Below are 21,178 nucleotides of genomic sequence, written 5' to 3' on the forward strand. Positions count from 1 at the left end.
TCATGTTTGTGGGAAACAATAGATATTTACAATGAACTCATGCCTCACATAAACAAATAATAATGAATATAAAACTTCATAAAAAAAATAGTTAGTTTTAGTTGTCTGACAGTGTTGTCAAATCTAAATATTTATTTTTGAATAAATCTCAGATTTTGCTTCATGCGAGTGTCAACAAGTGCAAAGCATCACATTCAGATTCTATTCCCTTCTCTATTGTTTCTGATTTTTTGGTTTTTACCTTTTAGGTCAAAATATTTGAATCTAATGCATTCTGTTTTGCATCATTTATTCAGTATTTAAATTGCCTTGAACTTGCATTGTTTTCTTAAATGTGCTGTATGAATAAAATAGCTTTTAACTAAGCAGTTACAGAGTAGAATACAGATTCTCAACCTGTTTGAAGTGTAAGCCACCAACTCTCAACTCTCAGAAAAAGAGTGTGTGTGTGTGTGTGTGTGTGTGTGTGTGTGTGTGTGTGTGTGTGCGTGTGCGCGCTGCATTGAAAATGGGCTCAAAAAGTTAGTGACACACAGGTAGAGTGGAATTACATGGAGTACCTATGTGAATTAAAAACACTATATTTGAACAGAATAAGAATTAAACTTAAGAGAAACAATTTGTTAACAACTCAAAACATTCCATTTGTGAATATTTTTTTTTTTTAGGGGGGGCGACTTTTCTTACCCTTCCTATCCAAACATGCACTCATAGTAAAGTTTCCCTTTTTCACAGCTTTTTAACAGTGGATCTGATTCAAAGCAGAGTGTATTCAACGTTACCACACTTCTATTCAGCCGCTATCGTACCAATTGAACCTTAAACCTCTCCATCAGCGTGATGCTATCGCTCCTGTGCTCGCATCCTATATCTTGAAGTAACACAGCGGTCTCATGGCGGGAATCAAAGTGTGGGGGGGGTGGAAGGCAGAGGGGGGGGAATGAATTAGGCTTATTCAAAATGCAAAGAAACTCGTCTCTTGTTTCAAAGAGTGTGATATCAGAAGGGTGAGAGTTGGTGAGAGAGGGCTACTCATCTTTGTCGGTGAAGAATTTCATTCATCCCAACAAGGCTCCTCCAGATACAAGTGAAGTGCGGGATTCTGACATCTCTGAAGTGAAACGATAATTGCCTTTAAAGACCGAGGAGGAAGAAGAGGAGATGAGAGATAAAAGGTTGCCACTAAAGAGAACATTAGAATGGTGAGAAGGAAAGCAAGCGGTGGAGACTGACCGTATAAATAGACGCCAAATGAGAACTTTCTGCTTTGTATTGAAGTTAAGAAAGAAACAGTGAGGAAGAGGCCAGCAGGCCAGACTAAATAATCCTTGACTGAGCGTCTCATTCTGAATCCCATATTAGCTGCACAAGATTTTAATGTAAATATGCCATTACTCTGTCATTACAGTGATCAGACTGCATGGCTTACAGGTCAGCCCAGCCACTGTTAATTTTGCAGGCAAAAGCTTTTTTTCCTCCGTCTTTTGAAATGTTAATAACTTTCTATTAGTTAATGTAGCGTGACTAAAATTCAAATTAGACATAATTTATTTTAATATCTGTGACTAGCTTGTCTGACCATTTAGCGATGGTCTCCCGCTGAATACAAGATTCTAAATTGTGGTAATTTGCATTGGATGGTTGAGACACGCCTTGTCTCACTGTTGTGCCATTGTGAAGTCAAGGATGATTCATTTTTGCTCTTTGAGGTACAAGTACTCAGAATCACACGATGTCGCCCGTCCTGTTTAATGCGTTTCCTTTATTTGAGGCTGTAATGTCTGTAGTTAGAGACAGACAGAGTGTAGTCCATGTTTCACACATAATAACAGGGACATTCATATATATGTATCATTCCTCTGTTAGTTCCTCTTTACACACACATTCACTGCATTTGCCTGGCTCTTCTTCTTATATGTGATTCATGCTTCTCTAAACAGTCCCCTACCTAACAAAATGATATGCACCATTTGCTGATCCTCTGGAGTTTGCTCATGTGTGTGGTGGAAGCAGATGTTAAAGGCTCCACGTCTCTCCTCAGATCAGCTCTCTGTGCTGTTTGAAGTGATTACTGCTGGTGCTGTTTCTGTTTGGTTTGGAGACGAGGTCACTGTGCAGAATCTGCCTGTTTCCTGTCAGAGGAGGAACAGACACGTTCTATATATTTCACAGTAAAACACCCACAGTCAGTATAACATCATGTCACATCCAACTGCCTAACTGCCACAAAATAATAGTGATTATGTATTTTTGGATCCTCCTCCGTAATTGTAATTAAAGATGCGTCAAAACTGTTTGCATGCTACTGAAAATTTACCATCGTCTCAGCTGCATCAGTGCTTGTAGATATTTAGTTGGTATCCTAGTCCATTAGATCGGGATCCTTATTGGGATTTAATCCAAATTGCACCGATTCACAGTTCATCATGGGATTATTATTTCAATTGATTGCTGCATTACTTTTAAGGAAACCATCCATCCTCTCTATATTATCGTATCCAGGGCGGTCTGGAGTCGATCCCAGCAGGCATCGGGGAGAAGGCAGTTGAGTTTCCAATTCATCTAAGGCGCATATATTTGGAGGTGGGAATAAACCGGAGTAGCTGGAGGAGAACATCCAAACTCACACACACAGAAACGCCCAATTTAGAAGTTGGTCTGAGCAGGATTAGAACTCAGGACCTTCTTAATGTGACGCAACAAACTGTAGCTAAACATTAAGCTATAGTGCTGCCCTACCTTTAAAGAAATGGATACAAATATTCAAAAACTAATATCTGAATGTTACAGAATCCTATTTAAAATCCCTCTAACCTGGACTGGCACCATCCTGGGTACATGGGCGCTCCCCAGAGGCCACGTCCCTCCCCTCCAGCATATTTTGTTACAATTGATTCAATAACTTTTTGAGTATTCCTCCTAACGAGCAGACATCCCCTCCTCTCTTGATGTAACCACATCTCTAAATCAATGCTACAGTACAACGAACACACACAATTAGAATGCACCTTGGCTCATCAATATGTATCTAACCGACCCCCTCATACAGAAATGAAAATCTGTAATGCTGCTATAATTCTGCTGCTTTTCCAGATCAGAGATAGAACGCTGTAAGAATCGACACGACCAGCCAGAAAAGACATAGAATTATCAACGGAAATGTCCCAACATGTTTCACTTTGTCCTAATTTCTTGTTCGCTTTGATTAAAAAAAAACCTTTCCAGCGGGGCGATGGTGCCGGTCCAAACGTGGGTGAGGAGGACGGGAGAAGCCCAGCTGATTAGAAACATCTGGGTGATTGTAGGGAGCACTCCCACCTCATCCAGCACTGGCTGAGATTTGACAGTGCCCTCTGAAGTGACAGCTTTGACCTCGGCCAGTGTGCACACGTGCAGCTGCCAGAAAGCGCTCTGGCTGGAAAAGAGGACAGAGAGGCAGACGCTCTCGGCCCTGGATGGCACCGCTGCGGTTGATGGGAGCGCCGCTGACAGCCAACATTTGGTGCTGCGTGCATTAAAAAAAAAAGAAGCTTCCACGCAACAGCTTTTCACAATATTTGGCGGCAAACTGTTGAGAGGAGTCGAGTAATGTGTTGTTTTCCTTATGATGTGTTCCGTGCCCTTCTCCCTAACAGTTGTTGATAATAAAGCAATGCTAAAGATGTAAAGTGCGAGAGTTCTTTTCTAGCTTTCTCTAATCAGAAGCCCACAGCAGCAACATCACATGTTTCTCAGCAGATGTGTGTGTCTGAGGGAAGCTAAAAGCGTTTTGCATCGTCCCCACCTGAGCTCTAACCTCAGCGACAGGCAGAAAACAGCTAAGATTAGTGGAACGTGTTTTGCTTTTTGCAGAAATTGTGTCACAACTGCATTTGCCAATTGTTTCTAAAACTATTTACTAAGAAACTTGGACAAAGATTCTTTGTTGGGCTTTTTTAATGATTCTTCCTCTATATTGTACTGCATGTTTTGTCATTTCTGCAAACGCTGGCATATGTCATAAGACATTCTCCCTCAACCTCCCTGCATAATGATATTAATATTAATGTTTATGCTAATGACCATTTTTTGAAGAGGAACACTTATTCATATTTGATTCATTAATGTAATGAATGCAAGGAATCATCAGATATGTTCCTGTGTCCTTGATGTGAGTATTAGGCCGACTTAAAGTAAAGATAGGTGCATTAATCTGAGATAGAATATAGAAGCTATAAACTCTGGCAGAAAAGACTGGAACCTACAATGTTCTCGATTAGACAAAACAGAGTGGAATGGAGTTCATTTGCATCAGACTCTTCTTTTCAGGGGAGCTAAACTGCTTACCATTATTCAAAGATATCTCTTAAATAAGGCCCAAATATGCGGGTGAAACCAATTTAACGAGCGGCCACCAAAGACGTTTGTCAAATGATCTATATTGAGATTTTGACTGTGTAAGCCTCTTATCAGAAGTGCTATAAAACACACATCATTCTGTTTCAGGACTGAATTTCAGAGATATGGAAATACAATAAATGTGACATTTTAAAGCCGGGCTTACTTGTTAATTACAAAACCATTTCAAATTGAACTTGGGGAACTTAATAAGTGCATATTTGTGTTGAGGAATGAGATTCACTCTGCAAGGATCCTAGCTTTTCACAAGAGATCAACCAAAGGTCCAGGACTGCAGTCACGTTTTTCTGCTGCTAACTCTGTTCCAGGTAGTTTCACAACTTGTAGAATTACAACTTATGCTCCTTTTAATTTGCAGCAAAAACAAGAGTAACTGAGTTGGACGGCTTTTTGTGGGTGCTTTCTTTGTGTTAATTGAATGTGCTAAAGACGTTTGGTAAACTCAACCAAACACAGGGAGGAGATCACTTTTGGAGTAAGAGCACGGCGTCACTCATGAAGGAGCTCTTCATTACCTCAAAGACAAACAAGCAGAAACTCAGCAGTAAATATTGTTCAGCCTGTAGATGTATACGTGGAGGTTGACACAGGTTGTTCCGTGTTGTTCCGTGTAAACAACCGAGACTTCAGTTTACTGACTGCAAATATAACATCAGCAATCAAAACAAGTTTCTTATATTCCTGAAACAAAACAGGTTGTTGTGTTGTGTCTTGATAGTTTAGTCCAAAAGTTCTGAGCCAATTCTGACACAAAAGAATTCATTAGGATTTCACAATATTACAAATCAAGCAGCAGGTTCGGGATTTTTTTATAATGATTTTGATTGTCAGACAAAGGAATGTGAGATATTTTCGGTCAATTTCTTCCAAAACGATACAAGAACTTCAAATACAAATCAGTCACATTTATCCCAGGATAGAATAGAGAGAGCATCAATAGGTGCAATTTAGTATGAAGAGAGACAAATTATAAATTATAACAAGCAACCGTTTGTTATAACAAAAAAGGTTTGATTTCTATTATTTATCATTGTTTGTTTCTCTGGTGTATTATCAGAATTAAAGCATTTCAGTCTATTCAGTGTGTATTGTTTTTTAACAAAGAGGAAATAATCCCATCAGGGACTTCATACACAGGATTATTTGGATTTTTACAGCATAATTGACCTTAATTATTCAGTCTATTTTTTTTAGATCCAGCTATCAAGATACAAATCAGATTATTGGACGTCTTAACATCTTAAACATCATAACAAAACAAGATTCCTTTACTTGTCTCGACAACTGGATAAACCCTTTTTTCTTCCTTTTATCTCAGCAGATAAATGTGTCTGTTATTGCATCCCAAAAGTCTTATTGTGAAAAAGAAATCTGCCAGTGCGACCTGTTAACAATTCACATCGCAGATCGCTCTGTAAACAACACAGGAAGTGTGAACAACATTTGTTGTTTACAGGCTTGGCAGAAATGTCAAGATTTGCTCAAGTAAAGAAGGAGAAAAAAAACGTCAGTCCTGTTTAAAGACGTTTACACCCAAAATGTGCAAATATAAAAGACAAAATAATCCGTCTGCAAACACCTCTAATTGGAATGTCTGATATTTGATTGTTTATCTGAAACCACACACACTTAAAATACAAAATGACATTGTTTTAAAGGGAATATTGTTTAATTCTGGTTTCTAAAATGTTATTTGTAAGTCACATGCAGATATTTTTGGCGGTATTGAACCACAAACACCTTTGTAATATATTGTTGAACAAAGCATTTGTGTGTGATTGTACTGATTCACTTTGAAGAGGTGGGAGTTCAGATATTTGCTTAAGCTTTCAACCAACACTGAGGCCATCTGGCTCCGGCTCACAGCCATCCAGACATGTCACAAAATACTGCTTCAACTTGTACACTTTGCATCATCACAATAGCCGCGTGGCTTATTAGGCTCTCAGTGTAGCTCAGTAAACAACACACACACTCCACACCGCACGGCAAAGATGGATGAGCAACACTCCTCGGTTACTACAGCCGCATTTATTTAGAAACAGTGGGGAGAGTTTTGGAGGTGAGGAATAATCCCAGCCAGCGGTTGGTGCCCAGTTTGAGAAAGAGGAGGAGGACCACCATGGGGCACCTGACAGTGATGAAGAGCATGGGCGCATGCTGGCAGATTCATCTTGAGCCACAGTGAGAGAGAGAGAGCGAGAGAGAGAGAGAGAGAGAGAGAGAGAGAGAGAGAGGGAGAGAGGGGGTGAGAGAGGGGAAAAAGAGAGGGCGAGGAAGGGAGAGATGGAACTCAGGAGGGAGGGTGGAGAGAGGCAGAACATGGGTTTAACAATAAAAACAGCAGAGTGATAGAGTGAGAGAAAGAGAGAGAGAGAGAGGGAGAGAGGAGGCCTTTCAATACATTACCCACCACTTGTCTGTTGTTGGTCAATTACCTCTCGCTTTACTATTCTTCCATATTCTCCACTTCCTGTGATGCTGCCATGCGGTTGATGCTGATCACAGTCGCCCGGCGCTCTGCGGTCTCCAGCCAACTCTCAGTCAGACGCTGAGCTGCATGCTGGGAACTCAGCCATGTAAAAAGAGTGCGCGGCTTTGATGACAGAGAGACGCAACCTTCTCGTTTGTATTTATGTATTCAAGCTGCCCTCTGCTGTTCGCAACCTCAATGACAAGACGAGAGAGAGGGGAGATTTTAGAAGTTTGGCACCCTGAGTGTAAACGTGTACGTGTAGATGTCTCTATATGACACATCCATGTACATGTGTGAAGGGTTGTTATCACTATTTCCTTACATGTGTCAGCGGGGATGGCAGGGGGGAGGAGGTGGTCGGGTGAAGTGGAGCCTGTAGTTTATGTGTCTGATTATTCAGCGGTGGATAAAGCTTTCTTTTCCCAGAATTCCCAGTTTGTCCATCTCACACGTGTGTGACATTGGACAGAAGCTTCCCAGACAAAGGAAGTTCCGATTCTACATCTTTCCTTTTCCCTACTCTCATACTTTCAAAAGACTTGCAAAAAAACAGATTTATACATTTTTATTCATTTTCAAAAATCATTTGTTTTCGGCGTTACCGTGGTAACATGACGATCAAACTGATGTTCGTTACAATAAAAAAATTGGAGCTATTTTTTTCCCTATTTATCTTAGCTGTCTCTCGTCTTTGACCCTCACTATAGGATGCAAATTTCTCCTACCTGACAATTAGATTATTACTGTGATTTTCCACAAATGTGCAGGCTGAATGATAATCAGTTTCTGGAATGCAAGTGCTCCATATGCTAACTAGGGCAACAAATTTACCCTTTGCATTAACATATCATCTGAATTCAGTTACCTGACACAATTGCAGAGATCAACACTGCTGATGTGTCAGCTACATGCATGTGTTAGCCGGGGAAAGCTGCTGCACTCAGAGTCAAGTGGATGTTAATGCCCCATAGACCCGTCAGTCTGATTTCCCTCATAAAGCCAGAGTACATTTGTGCAATAGCTCTCCTTACGTCTTTTAAGAGAAAATTGTGGAGTTTAACCTCCCAATATTATCTCTCCCTCTCCCTTTGTGCGGGGAACAGCCGCGTATCCACAAGGAATTTGGCACAATCCACACAGTAAAGACGCTGATAATCCCAGAGTCTTTACCTGCTGATAAGACAGACAATTTCACATAATTACAACCCAGTAGTGAAGTGAATAGTAAAGATTCATTAGTTTCACTTGGAGGGAGACGGTAATGCAAATCAAGCATTTACTCACAATTATCACTCCTGATCATGACTTCATTAAATACTCCTTTAGAATTTGGCATCACAAGCGTAATTGTCAGACATAAAAATAAAAAATAAAACAGTTTAACAAAATAAAAACCGCGGCGTGTAAATTAAAGCATGCCTGTCCTCCATTAGAGAGGGGAGGCTGACAAATTCCTCTCCAAAAACAAATGCTGTTGACCAGCACTATTATTACCTCCACACTTAATTACTTTTTGGTTTTTGGTTTAATTGCTTCAATAAAAATAATCTATAACGCTTTTTTAATTACACTTTCCGAGTGACCTATGTAAAGAGAGTTTTATTATGCACGCACAATAATTACCCTGTCACAGTCCAGTTAGGGGCTATTGTCTGGCTATCCTTTGCATAGCTATTAACTGGCATGACCAGCATTCATAACTACTTATTTAGTGAGCACAGAAGTTTTCCAGCGGCTGAAATGTGCTGGGGAAACGTCGAGCCGGTCGAGGTTTTGAGCCAGGAAGGAAGACGAGGAGTAAGTGGAGCCCAAATATGTGTTTATCCAGAGAAATGTCTGAATAGTTACTTAATGACAGAGAGGAAAGGTAACTAACACAGCTATTGGTTACTATGGTTCCCGTCTATGTTGTTGATGATAGTCTATATCAAATTGCACCTAATGATGCTTAATTATGATTTTGAGATTTCTGTATAAATTCATTTGAATTATTCTTGCAGCTCCTCCCAGATGCAGATTAGAGGGAAAAAAAGTTCCTTAAAAGAAGAAATACACTTGAAAAGGGAACTGAATGAGTTTCTAACTGAGTGTAATTGGAGTTTATTGTACAATAGCTGTTTGTCCTTAAACACTAATGTGGTAGATGGAGCGTTTGTCAGCTACCAGGTGTGTTTTTTCTCTGCTAATAAATTTTAAAATGTAGAGGGGGGAGGGAGGGGGGGGGGGGGGGGGGGGGGGGTAGAATGATGAAATCAGATTAATTAAATGGCCAAGGATATTGTTCAATATGTATGTTGCTAATAAACATAGATTAATTGTGGGGATTTGTCACTCTTCAAAATGGCAGGCGCACCTAAATGTTACGCTGCGGTTCATAATTACTTTTAGTTCCATTTGGCTGATCATGCAGTTAGTGGACTGATTTCAACATCTCCTCTTGCTCTGTGATCCACTACATCACTGTTACAGTGTAACAAATCACACACACACACACACACACACACACATACACACACACAGACACACAGCAGCTATTGTAAGCAGGACATTGTTATAAGTGAAATAAAAAAAGTGGGATCGTTCTTCAAGAGAAATAAGAAGAGGCAGGTATCTGCTCGTCACTGCGTGGGTGTGTTTGTGTGTGTGTGTGTGTGTGTGTGTGTGTGTGTGTGTGTGTGTGTGTGTGTGTGTGTGCGTGTGTGTGTGTGTTTATTATTGTGGTCATTGGTGTTCATTTGCCTCCCATCCCCCACTGGCTGACTGGAGGCCGCCCCTTCCTTTGTATGGGTGGCCTTGTCAGTCGGTATCCGGCACCCAGCAGCCTCTGACTCTAACTAGCAGCTTCCATACGAGTCGGCTCACATCTATTGAGGAACGGAGCGCATTGATTGATTATCCGTGCAAATTTCTTAATCAAAGGAAAAAAATGTTGTGTTGGAGAATTCCTCTGACGGATCATTTTCATGTTTATGTGAAATGTTTGAGAGTTTCAGAATAAATCTCCATTGTAAAAAAAATCATCTTCAAAGACAGAATTCTAGTAGAAAAATATGTATTTCTCCTATGGGTGCAATATTTTAAATGTCGGAAGAACAAAAAGACCTTCGACCTCCAAACTCGCAAGAAAACACACGACACGCTGAATGGCTCAGACGCATCACATGTTTGCTCCATGAATATTAATCACATGCATTACTTGAAAAGTTAAAACATGACCGTGTTGTTTTCAGACTTTCAGAGAAATTCATAATTTCCAGCAGTACAATAGCACAGCCCCAGAATAGCAGAACCTCAAAGCAGACGTATAGTCCTCAGAATCTCCGGGTAAGGGAGCGGTGGGACAGCCTTGGGACTGGGGGCCTTCTTCATGCTGGTTTGCCAGAGAGCCGCCCAAAGCATGAACAATTAGAGGGGTCCCTGGTGCCTCTTTGCTCTCTGTGCGCCTGGTGGGCTGCACTATAAGGCACCGGGGGGCTGGAGGAGCAGGCTGGGCTGGCTTGGCTGGCTGGGCCAGAGGCATAGAGCTGGGGGAGGCCTGATCTCAATAATCCCTTTGCCCCAAGAGGCTGTCACACCACTCACACTGCTGGAAGCTAGAATGGAAATGGACCGAGGGCTTTCTGAGGCTTTTACCTGCTAGAGGAGCTCATCATCGCGATGCACTGGGAGCTCGCTGTGGTTCAAACACACAGATAAGTTGTTTTGATAGGTTACATCTGACACACAGTGTCTGTACAATGGCATTTTCTTTACATTAATTCCACCTCACAGATGAAATACCACATCCAACGGCACGCATATCTTCATTTGTAGCGACACTGAGCCATAATAAAGCATCATCAGTGGTATTTTACATCCAAGACGTCCTCGTATCTCATGAGAGCAAAGACTGAGGTCCTCTCGTTATAAGATGGAGATAAAATGAGCAATAACCTCCCGTCTCCATTCTTCTCTGCTGTCATTCTCCGCTTTCATTAATGTACAATTTCTTCTCGAAATTCCCCAGACCGCGGCATAATCTATTGGCCCGGCACCGTATATATGATGTAGAATCACCTTGTTGGACAACTTAAAGTGAGCTGTCCCATATGAATATGGCCTCAGTCAAAACCATTGGCCTAATTAGAACGACATGCCTCCGAATGTGAAGGGAAACTTAGTGCAAATGGATAAAGGTCTTTCAGCACAGTGCCACCGGCTGTCTTAGTCCCTTAATGTATTACCACCTGCACCCGCAATCAGCACAGGAACATTTAAATAACTGCGATTCAGGGGAGACCGAGCGCAAAACTGCTGGGAAACACATGAGAGGTGATTTAAGATATTGGCTGTAATGAAGCTGACCGTTGGCAGGTCTGCTCTGAATGTGATGGGGGAAATTAGGGGTGGGAACAGGTCACGGACGTACATATACTGGGGCGCGGCGGCAAATGAAATGCAGAGTGGAAGTCTACAATCTGATGTGCTGTTTACTTCGTGTCAGGTAAACATCAGCCAAAGTGAGCTGGGGGTGTCTGTAAAGATGATATAATCAATGTTTTGTGTTTGTTTTGCAGCAGCGGGAGAGTATAGCGATGTTGCCTTTTTATCACCTCTGACTGCTCGCTTCCACAACATCAGCCCCTTCTCCTTTATATACTCCAGACCAAATAAAGAAACAAACAACAACGTCCCCTCGAGGTTAGAAAATAAGACATTTTCTTCATCCTGTTCATGTGGAAGGTGTGTTCCTCCATACGTTTGCAGCAACACAGAATGCCGTGATTAGAACTTCAGCGGCGTCCGTTTATAGCCGCAAAGGCGGGGAGGCTCCGACAAGAAGCGATGGAAAATGGACGGCCCGTGGAGGTGCAACACGAGGCGAGGAGAGAGGCAACATCTGGGTATGGCTCCTCAGACTGATGGCTGCTAACTGATCCTTGTGATGGTGATTGACAGGCACTGACCACCACTCAACTGGCCCCGGCTTCTCCACACTGCTGAGCACAGCAGGTAGTGTGAAGGCTCGCTGAGATTCCCAATAAAATGGACATTACAGGGATAAACAACAGCCGGCCTTGCAGAGGTGAATGTTGGGCACGTAGCACTCCTCCATCACACAATGTGCTAGGGTTCACTGACTCTGCACTGTTTCAGGATTGCAGAATATAGAGCCAGACTGAGGCAAACAGCTTATTGAAAAAGTAACAGCGAAAATGACCGGTGCTTCTCTCAAAGACACACTCTTTGTTCTTGGCCGGGGTGAGGCATCTCGAGTGTAAATGATAGTATATGCATGCGTAGAATTAGGTTAGAACAGCAGAAAAAGCCGCCGTCCTTCAATTGTGCTTGTGCGCGTGTGTGTGTGTGTTTTTTGACAGCTGCAGTTGTTAAAAGCATGCTTTAAATAAGTGTTTAGTGTTTGTCCTTGAAAACCTTGAAAAACACTATTCATGTGCGTTCCAAAAATGAAAGTGTACGTATAATGTAGGTTACGTAAGTGTCGTCTTTATCCAGTAAATATTCCCACGAGCAATGAAAATAAAGGCCCGGAGCCATTTACATCGCTAATTTTCACATCCATTAAAGAGATGAATGCTTTGATACCATTGCAGTGTTTATCTGCGGTCTCTGGGGATTCATTAAAGTGAACACTCCCTTCAAAATATAATCTATTGCTTAATTAAACTTCCCAAATATGAAATTTGAACCCACATATCTGGAGAGAAGTTACTGCTTTGTTGTTCCCTCATTTGCACAATATTCTAATGAACAACTTGCTAAGATACATTGCCATTTGCATGTAAATAAAGCTTTTTTCCTCAAGCACTTAACAGCTTTGATTTGGTTGCCATGGATTATATTTTTTTTTTTTCATGCTGGACGAATCTCCTAAGAATAAGAATTCAAACTCACTGACTGCTTAGTAAATTTCACAGCTTCTAGCTCTGAAGCACATCATTACAATGTGTGAAATTTTAATCAGAGATGTTGTGAAGAAACAACGATCAGCCAACGAACATAATTAATGTCCTCTGTCATAGAGATTATGATGGCAAATTTGAACGCGCAAGTGTTTTAAAGAGCGAGGGGGAAATGCATTAACTAAATTACATAGCATGACGTGAATGAACCATCATGCTTTTCTGTCAATTTATGTAAGCACAGATATCCTTTATTATATAGGATGCCATTACTTCCCTTTTAATTGAACAGTGTTTTGTTTGGCGCAGGCTTACTGAACTTCTCATCCGCCACGCATAAATTTTCTGCATGGCTTCCTCATACGTGTCACAATCAAAATAGATTTGCAGGAGAGACGAGGATGCAACACGTGACGCCGCGCACGCCGCATGCAAAACGCACCGAAAGCATCCAAAGTGTCGCCGTGATAACTGCTCCATACATAAAGTTGAATATGTGTTAACCAAATATTAGATTACCCTAAAAACCCACGCAGCTTCAGTCTGAGTGTTGCTGTTGTCAGGACAATTGGTTTTATAATGCTCACTCGCTCATTAAAATGCAAATTGTGCATATGCTTTCATTTTCCACTACAATAATTCACACTCAGTCTGTTTATCCAATCATCAACTTTATAATAAAGAAAAGCTGTTGTTTGGAGGCTTCTGCCACACACACACACACACACACACACACACACATGCATCACACACACACTTTTATTTTTAAAAAGCTGATGGCAAAAACTATTGAAAATATATACTTTGCTGATTTAGTGCAGATTTGTGAATAATCCCTGCAATGTTTCCATTAGAAGCTTTCTATCAATGGAATTCAAGGGAACAGGAAGGAGGGCAAAACTGCGGGATAATGCTTCTAAACTGTCCCAGCGGTCACATTGTGGGTAGCATTAATGTGTCACTAATGTGGTGTTTGAGTGTGTGTGTGGGAGAGAGAGTGAGAGAGAGAGAGAGAGAGAGAGAGAGAGAGAGAGAGAGAGGGGAACAGTATTCCTGGCACGGTGCCCAACTGTTGCCAGGGCCGCACTCTCCTCTCTGTCACCAGCGTTTGTTTCACAAGCCGCCTAATCAATTGGAATGCGGCCCTTGAAATAGAACTTGGCACCCTGTTCCATTTCCCTATTGTGCCTGCTGGTCAATGCTGAGAGAATGCCGCCCATCACTCAAATCACTTTCCAATTTCCCTGGTTTCAGGGTGTAAACAGGCAGGACGTTAAACAAATTTTACATTATTGGCCTGCCAGCTCGGGCGAGGAGTATTCCCTCTGCGGAATGATCTGTAGTAAGTGTGCGCATTGTTTGCACTGCTCCGTCAGGTGTGTGTCCTTTTGTGTTCACTTGACAAGCAGTGTTAATGACATCATAGCTGACGGCGCAGAGAATGGGAGAGCGAGGAGGACCGGAGTAACGGTATTTGTCCTAATTTACTTCAGGCGAACGCTGAGTGGGATCAGCACCCAAGTACGCTGTCATTAGTCCATTTTAGACACGCTCAGGCTCAGGGATGTAAATTGCTGATTCTTCTCACAATGGCAGGCGCGCTGGATAAATGACCCCCCAGCAGGAAACAAGAAGACTGATAGGCCATCGCCTTGGTGACATGCCACTGCATCAGCCGCCGCGTGACGCCACGTGTTCCCCCAACTAATCAAGGGGCGGCTCGCCCGCTTCCCACCGTCTCCGCCTCGGCCCGCTAACAGATTCATCACGGGGCCGCATTAAACGGAAATAAAACCACATTAGTGTCATGTCAGGCTGATAGAGAGAAGTGCCTGGACTGGAGGTCTGCAATGGTAAAAGTCGGACTGCGTATTGATTTGTGCTGCATAAATCTTGTTTTCTGCCGGCGTTAGTGGGTCCGCCGTGACCCCGGGGGTTAACAAACATTGTCGAGCCTTTCAGCAGCAGTGTGCGAGCCAACACCGCCTATGCATTGCGATCTCTGTGCCCCGTCTTGTCATTTCTCAACCCGCCTGGCTTTACTAATTGCTGGCAATCAACACATAATACGACGGGGCTGAAAGAGGTGGTGGGCTTCTTGTGGTTTTTGGCTCTAACAAGGAGGTTTGAGGCTCCTGCAGCCAAAAACCATCAACAATGGATGTGAATTGGTCAGCAGGAGTCTGTGCGAATTACAACCTGGATTAATTGGCATAAGGGGATCCAGCTCGGCCAGCGCCAGGTCACATTAAGCTGATGAGATTTGACTCAGTAAACTTTCACAAAGGCAAATCCCTCGTTACACTGACTGAACATAAACGTCCTTACTGTACTTAACTGTCCGTCACTCAAGGCGCATACGGATACATTATAGTCACACACCAGGACGTACAGTAACAGTTGTGTTGTCAACAAAAGCTTCCTGTGAGCTACGAGAGCGGCACAAGTACACAGATTATAGGCTCGGCAATATCACCGCTATAATATTTTGCCGGTCTCCTATGGCCGCTTTGTGTTTTAATAATCAGTCACAAAGACATCAAGTGTTAAATTGTTTAATCTTTTTCGCCGTATATGAAATCCATTTGTTTGTGGGCTTGGAAGATTACCATTGTGAAAGTAATTACATTATTGCAGGTGGCGTCATCATCATTTATCTTTCTGACATTTAAAGTCTTACTAAATGCCAACGTGTTCCTCAGAGAGGTGAAGCTTCCATCCGACACGATGCTCAAACACTTTTAATTACAGGATCATTAAATTCTAATAGTGCCTAATGTCCAGCCGCACGCTTCAGCCATAAGTGAAGCTTATGAGACGCCGCGTGAATAACCCTGGGTAGAGTATTGACAAAGGAATTAGTGACGATTTAACATGCCGCAAAACCGAATCGATTTGTTTCTGTTTTATTTGATCAATCTGCCCGAATTGCCTTGAACGAGTGATGGAGTCAATGCTATGATTCTGGACACACATGAGTCCTGTTACAAGCACTTTAGAAGCCAGGGCTGTTCATTAGCACAACTGGTTAACATTAATCAGGGCGCATGCTGAGAGGGAGGTCTCTCTCTCTGTATGAGGGTGTGTGTGTGTGTGTGTTTGTGTGTGTGTGTGTGTGTGTGTGTGTGTGCGTGTGTGTGTGTGTGTGTGTGTGTGTGTGTGTGTGAAAGACTGTTGTTGAGTAGAGAGAGTACTTTAAAGCAACGGATAGGAGAATTAAACAGCCAGATATAGAAAAAGGGGGTGTGTATGTGTGTGTTGGGGGGGGGCTGTGCTTGGTCTCCAGAGGCCTCCAGACTGGTGCTCACCCTGCTGCCAGGCACGCTACACACACCAGAGACCTTATTTACCCAGCAGCCCCGGAGAGGCCTGGGCCCCCAGATCTTATTTACTCGGTCTGAGTAACCATCAGGTGCTGACGGGATCTGGCCTGCAGCGAAAGCAAATACCCCAGATCAAATCCGAGCGGAGAGGAAGAAAGGGCCGCTCAGCCAAAGTCCTGGTCAAGCACCAATGTTTACTCTTTGGTTTGAAGGGGCTGTGGATGGACTCCATTTGCTCACTCCAAATTAACCCCCACCCTTTCCTAAAATAATCTGATGGCTAGCATTGTCTGTTAGAGAGTCTCATATCCATATAAGCGGGCTAATGTGGACCTCTCCTGTCTTTTAAACCGGCACCGCCACCGGTCTTCAGGATCAGACATGGTGTCGGGGGCGGAGGGAGGGGAGGTTGGGGGGGGAGAGAAAGAGAGATGAAGACGGAAAAAAAAAGCCCGGCTAATGACTAGCTCTTATGCATCAGTGCACTTACTAATGAGCTTCCAGGGAGAGGCTGGCAGAGGCAGAGCGAAAGGCTGAGCCGGGATGTGAGAGGCCTGGGCCATCACTTCCCCGCTGTGATCCCTGCCTTCCCACTCACAAGGAGCCCCGGCTCCCAGCCACTAATGAGTGTTAGAGGGAGAGTCCAAGCTCCGCGTCCACCTGCCAGCCTTCAGAGCCCAGCCTGCTGCAAGACAGTAGGGGTCAGACGCATTCCTGAGCTCTTAATAATTTACATCATATTGATTTCCTCACTGTTAGACTCTCACCTGCATGGGCTCTCACTCTGTCTCTCTCTCTTTCTGTCTGAAACAGGTACATTGCGCCAGAGAGAGGACTTAGAATGATACAAAAGTGTGTAACGCTGCACTGCTTCATGGGTCCAAACCAGCTGTAACATTCATTTTTACAGATTGTAGATAATATCCGGATCAATGCTGTGTGTTCTGTGTGTGTGTGTGTGTGTTATCTGTTTTAGACGTTAACAGCAGAAGTCTGTCGCAGGGAATGTTTGCATGCTTAAAAGTGAAAATATGTCATTAACTTTCTTTGGTTTGCGAAAAAATGAAACCTATCAATCCTAAAAAATACAGAAGCCAAATCAGAAGGAACCAAAATGCAAGAATGAAAATAAATTATGCAGTTTGCATTCTGTTTAACCTCTAATCACACTCAGCCAAGAGGACATTAGTATTCTCCCTTTGTCAATATGATGATCTGTATATTCCACCCTTTAAATATTCATCATCTTAGAACAGAGTTGTCCTCACTCTGATTCATAATTCAGATGGTATGAATGTTACATAGGTACCCCCCCCCCCCCCCCTCTGCACCCCCCCCCCCCCCCCCCCCCCTCTCCCTCTCCCCCCCACACTAGAACAGCTTACTATCATCAGTGCCACACTTATGAATGACTTTTAACACTTTGCACCTTTCTTTGCAGGCGAGAAAACTTCAAAGTGTACTTACACTCTGCTCCCCTCACCGAGAGTCAACCTGACTGCGGGAGGATTTACATGATATTAGCCTCAATCATTTATTAATATCAGCCAAGCATTAAATAGAATAGCTCCAGCATTTCAAGCATGTTCCAAATACATGAAGATACATTTGATAAGCTCTCGCTATTCAGTTGTGTGTGTGCTTGTCTTGTATAGTCCATCTTATCTATGTTCCTGTAGTTGTTATATGTCTTCGTCTGTTTCCTCTTCCCTCTCTCAGGTGTCCTAACAGTCCTTAATCCACAAAATCATAATCCAACACCGTAATGCAAGTTCTGTCCCTTAACACGGCTCAAACTGACACCATCACATTGAAGATATCCAGCATAACGACTGTAAACTGCACACACACACTGAACCCCACTGAACCCCAAACTAGATTACGAGTTTAATCATGAATTTGCAATCAATAGTCAAAAAGTCAGAGTCAGTGATGCAGTCAGTCATATTTAATGGCACTAAAACAAAAGGCCAGATAGTGTAGATGTCTCGGTCACATCATAGTCAACACTGCCCTCCCATGGTCACGTGCAGCTACTGCAGCTCTGGGCAGCACAGTCAGGTTTTCGCACATTACTTTATCTCCCCCTACTGGTTGTTGTAGGGAAACTCTGACCCTGAAATTGACAAACCTTGAGAAAAGGAAAAGAAAGATTGATTTATGATGCAGAGATCCGAACAATACATCATTCAGCACAAGCTAAAGCTCTAAATGAACTTATAACTCACTGTCAGTGTCATTTATACACTCAGACATGCTGTATGATTCTGGTTTCTTGAGGCCTTTTGTCTCCATTCTCCAGAATAATCTATGAAAAAGTTTCTCATAAATGTTTAAAGGTGCATGTCTGAAGGAATAATGTCAACACAAATCTGGTAACAATTACATGTCTCTGTTACGAACAAATGGCTAAAGTGATGACCTCATGTATGTTTGATGTCACAGGACATTCACGGTCTTTACTGAATGACCTTGTTTTCTGAGGATGTATAGGGTTTGACGGTTGCTTAAATATTGATCTTATGACTGAAATTAATGAGCCAGCAGGGAATGAGAGAATCTCTTGTGCTGACAAATTGTATTAAATTAATACAACAATTCAGCAAAAAAATATCTTTCAACCTCTGTAGTGTATTGGCTTTCCCATACAAAATGTGAGTCTATTATCTATTCATGTGTTTTGACTTTGTAGTGGTTGCCGTGAAAAATTCTGTAATAACTTCAAATCCTACCAGACTAACATCTTTATGAGGTGGTTTAACAATTTACACCTGCTTTACAGAGGCTGCTTTAGTCAGATTGCACCATGTAAAATACTTTATTTTGTTTTTTATTAAGTACATTCTCAGAATACGTTGTATAACACAAACACACTTTAGTGCACCAGTTGTGATGGTCACCATGACACATGTGCTTCAGTGCTTCCATATCAAGATGGATCATCTGTCACATACTTGCATTCATGCATGGAGTGAAGTGAAAGGCAAAACTATGATGTCAGAAGTGGGATTCGAACCCACGCCTCCAGAGGAGACTGCGACCTGAACGCAGCGCCTTAGACCGCTCGGCCATCCTGACATGAAAAGGTTTGTTGATTGGAATCGCTTCGTTCCAATCCAGACTTCATGAGGAAGGTGTGGAGGCTCTTGTCATTTTATCCTCCCAACCTCCCTCAGAAAGCCCAGGTGGAAATGCTTCAGGTGATTGGCATGAAGCAGATAGACCTTCCAAGCTTCACAGCCAGATGTGAGTGTTGGTAGTATCACTGCCCGGTGGACCTTCAGCTCAGTGCCAAGAGTGTATGTGTTGCTAAAGCCTGAGCTGGCCTTGGCAATTCTGTTGTGCTTGGACAGTTGTGGTCAGGGTGCTGCCAAGGTAAGTGAATTTGCCCACAGCGGATAGTGTCTGACCCCTGTGAGGCCGAAGGTGTCACAGGCTGCAGAAAAATGGATCATGCTGAGCTGTTCAGCATGTGATCCTGCAGTTACAGCACAGTCATCAGTAAACAACAGGTCATGGGCGGATTCTTCCTTCACCTTGGTCTTGGCGTGAATCTTCTAAGTATGTAAGAATGAAACCAGCATGACTGTCCCGAAATGTATTTTTGGAACGTGGTAGAGAACATCGTGCTGAACAGGGTTGGAATCAGAACAGAGGTGAACTATTTGGGCGATGACCTCTGGACCCCACATCGCCTGGAGCATGATCCCCCTGCCTTGTAGACTTCAGCAGGGATGGCATCAGATCCCGGAGCTTTTCAATTTTCAATGCTGCTGATGGCGTCTCTACTTTCACCCAGGCTAGGTGGATCGGCAAGAGAGATCGGTACCCGAGGCGATCTGGAGATAGCTCCCTCACTGATTGATGAGGGGGTTTTCAGAACACTACTGAGGTGCTCGGCCCATCTGCTGAGGATTCTGTCTTTGTCAGTGAGAAGTGTTTTCCCATCTGCACTGAGAGGGGGGGGTGATGTGCCTGAGGCCTGGGGGTCATAGACTGATTTGAGAGCATCATAAAAGAGCTCTGTGATGTTATTATCCACGAACAATCGGCACTGAGTTGTTACTGGACAGCTCTGTGGATGTATGGTCCACTTTGATGGATCCAGTGCCAAGGCATAGGGGCTCCAGGTGAGGGTCAAGTGTCTTCTGCATGTTTCAGGGATTCTTTCCAGTTTTAAGTGAATCTGGTGCCGGTGTCTTGACTGACGGTGCAACCATGATGCTTTCTTGCAATTCTGAAACTGGAAGATGATATTTGTGATAAGATTCTGCTGAGCACATAATCTGAACAGAAAGAGAAGCAGGTTGCATTTAATTTAACTTAACTAACACATATGCTACTATGACATATCAAGTTGAAGGTGTTTATTAGTCATATACGTAAAGATACTTGCATAGATAACAATTTTCCCGTTTTGGATGAATAAATCACGGCTGTATTTATGGAGTGAAATGAAAATGATGCTGTCAGAAGTGGGATTCGAACCCACGCCTCCAGAGGAGACTGCGACCTGAACGCAGCGCCTTAGACCGCTCGGCCATCCTGACTCTGTCCGCTCAGTGGCAGTAATAATAGTAAAAACAACCGGAATTTGATCTTGCGGGTCCGATTGTACCGCGGGCCAGATTCTAAGATCATCGTTACGTCATCAAGCCTCTTCCTTCCGCTGTGGAAACGACGCATGCGCATTTGTGTCTCCGCTGTGCGCGTGTTTCCAGTTTGGCGCCGTTGCACCGCTGACGATGATTACGTGTCTGGACTAAACCAAGACATGGGTGGACTGAACCAAGCTCGGCACACTCACACACAAACATAAACATCACCCCAATAGATAAATGTATATAAATTACAACTCTGACTTTTGAATAAGTTTGTTGTAGTTATTCATAGTTCATCAATATGAGCATTCCTTTAGAAAGAGACAAAAGCTTTTCGAAATTAAACATGTCCCACCCACACTCAATCAGTCATGGTTTAACCCGGCTCAATAAAATTCACCTGGAAATATCTGCGTTTGTTTCCCCCGACAAGATGACAGTCACAGACAAGAAACACACGCTCCTGATCCAACAACG

General features: G+C 42.9%; 2 non-coding genes across 2 annotated transcripts; both read right to left on the reverse strand.

Moving 5' to 3' along the window:
• Positions 1 to 19,095: 19,095 nt before the first annotated feature.
• On the reverse strand, positions 19,096 to 19,178 carry trnal-cag (transfer RNA leucine (anticodon CAG)). The gene has a single exon. It is a non-coding gene; the product is annotated as a tRNA-Leu (tRNA).
• Positions 19,179 to 20,567: 1,389 nt separating this feature from the next.
• Positions 20,568 to 20,650, reverse strand: trnal-cag (transfer RNA leucine (anticodon CAG)). Its single transcript has one exon. It is a non-coding gene; the product is annotated as a tRNA-Leu (tRNA).
• Between the last annotated feature and the right edge of the window lie 528 nt (positions 20,651 to 21,178).

This window comes from Genypterus blacodes, unplaced genomic scaffold (genome assembly GCF_046128005.1).
Source record: "Genypterus blacodes isolate CSIRO-AG114 ecotype Tasmania unplaced genomic scaffold, CSIRO-AGI_Gbla_v1 ptg000214l_1, whole genome shotgun sequence".
Classification (NCBI taxonomy): Eukaryota; Metazoa; Chordata; class Actinopteri; order Ophidiiformes; family Ophidiidae; genus Genypterus; species Genypterus blacodes.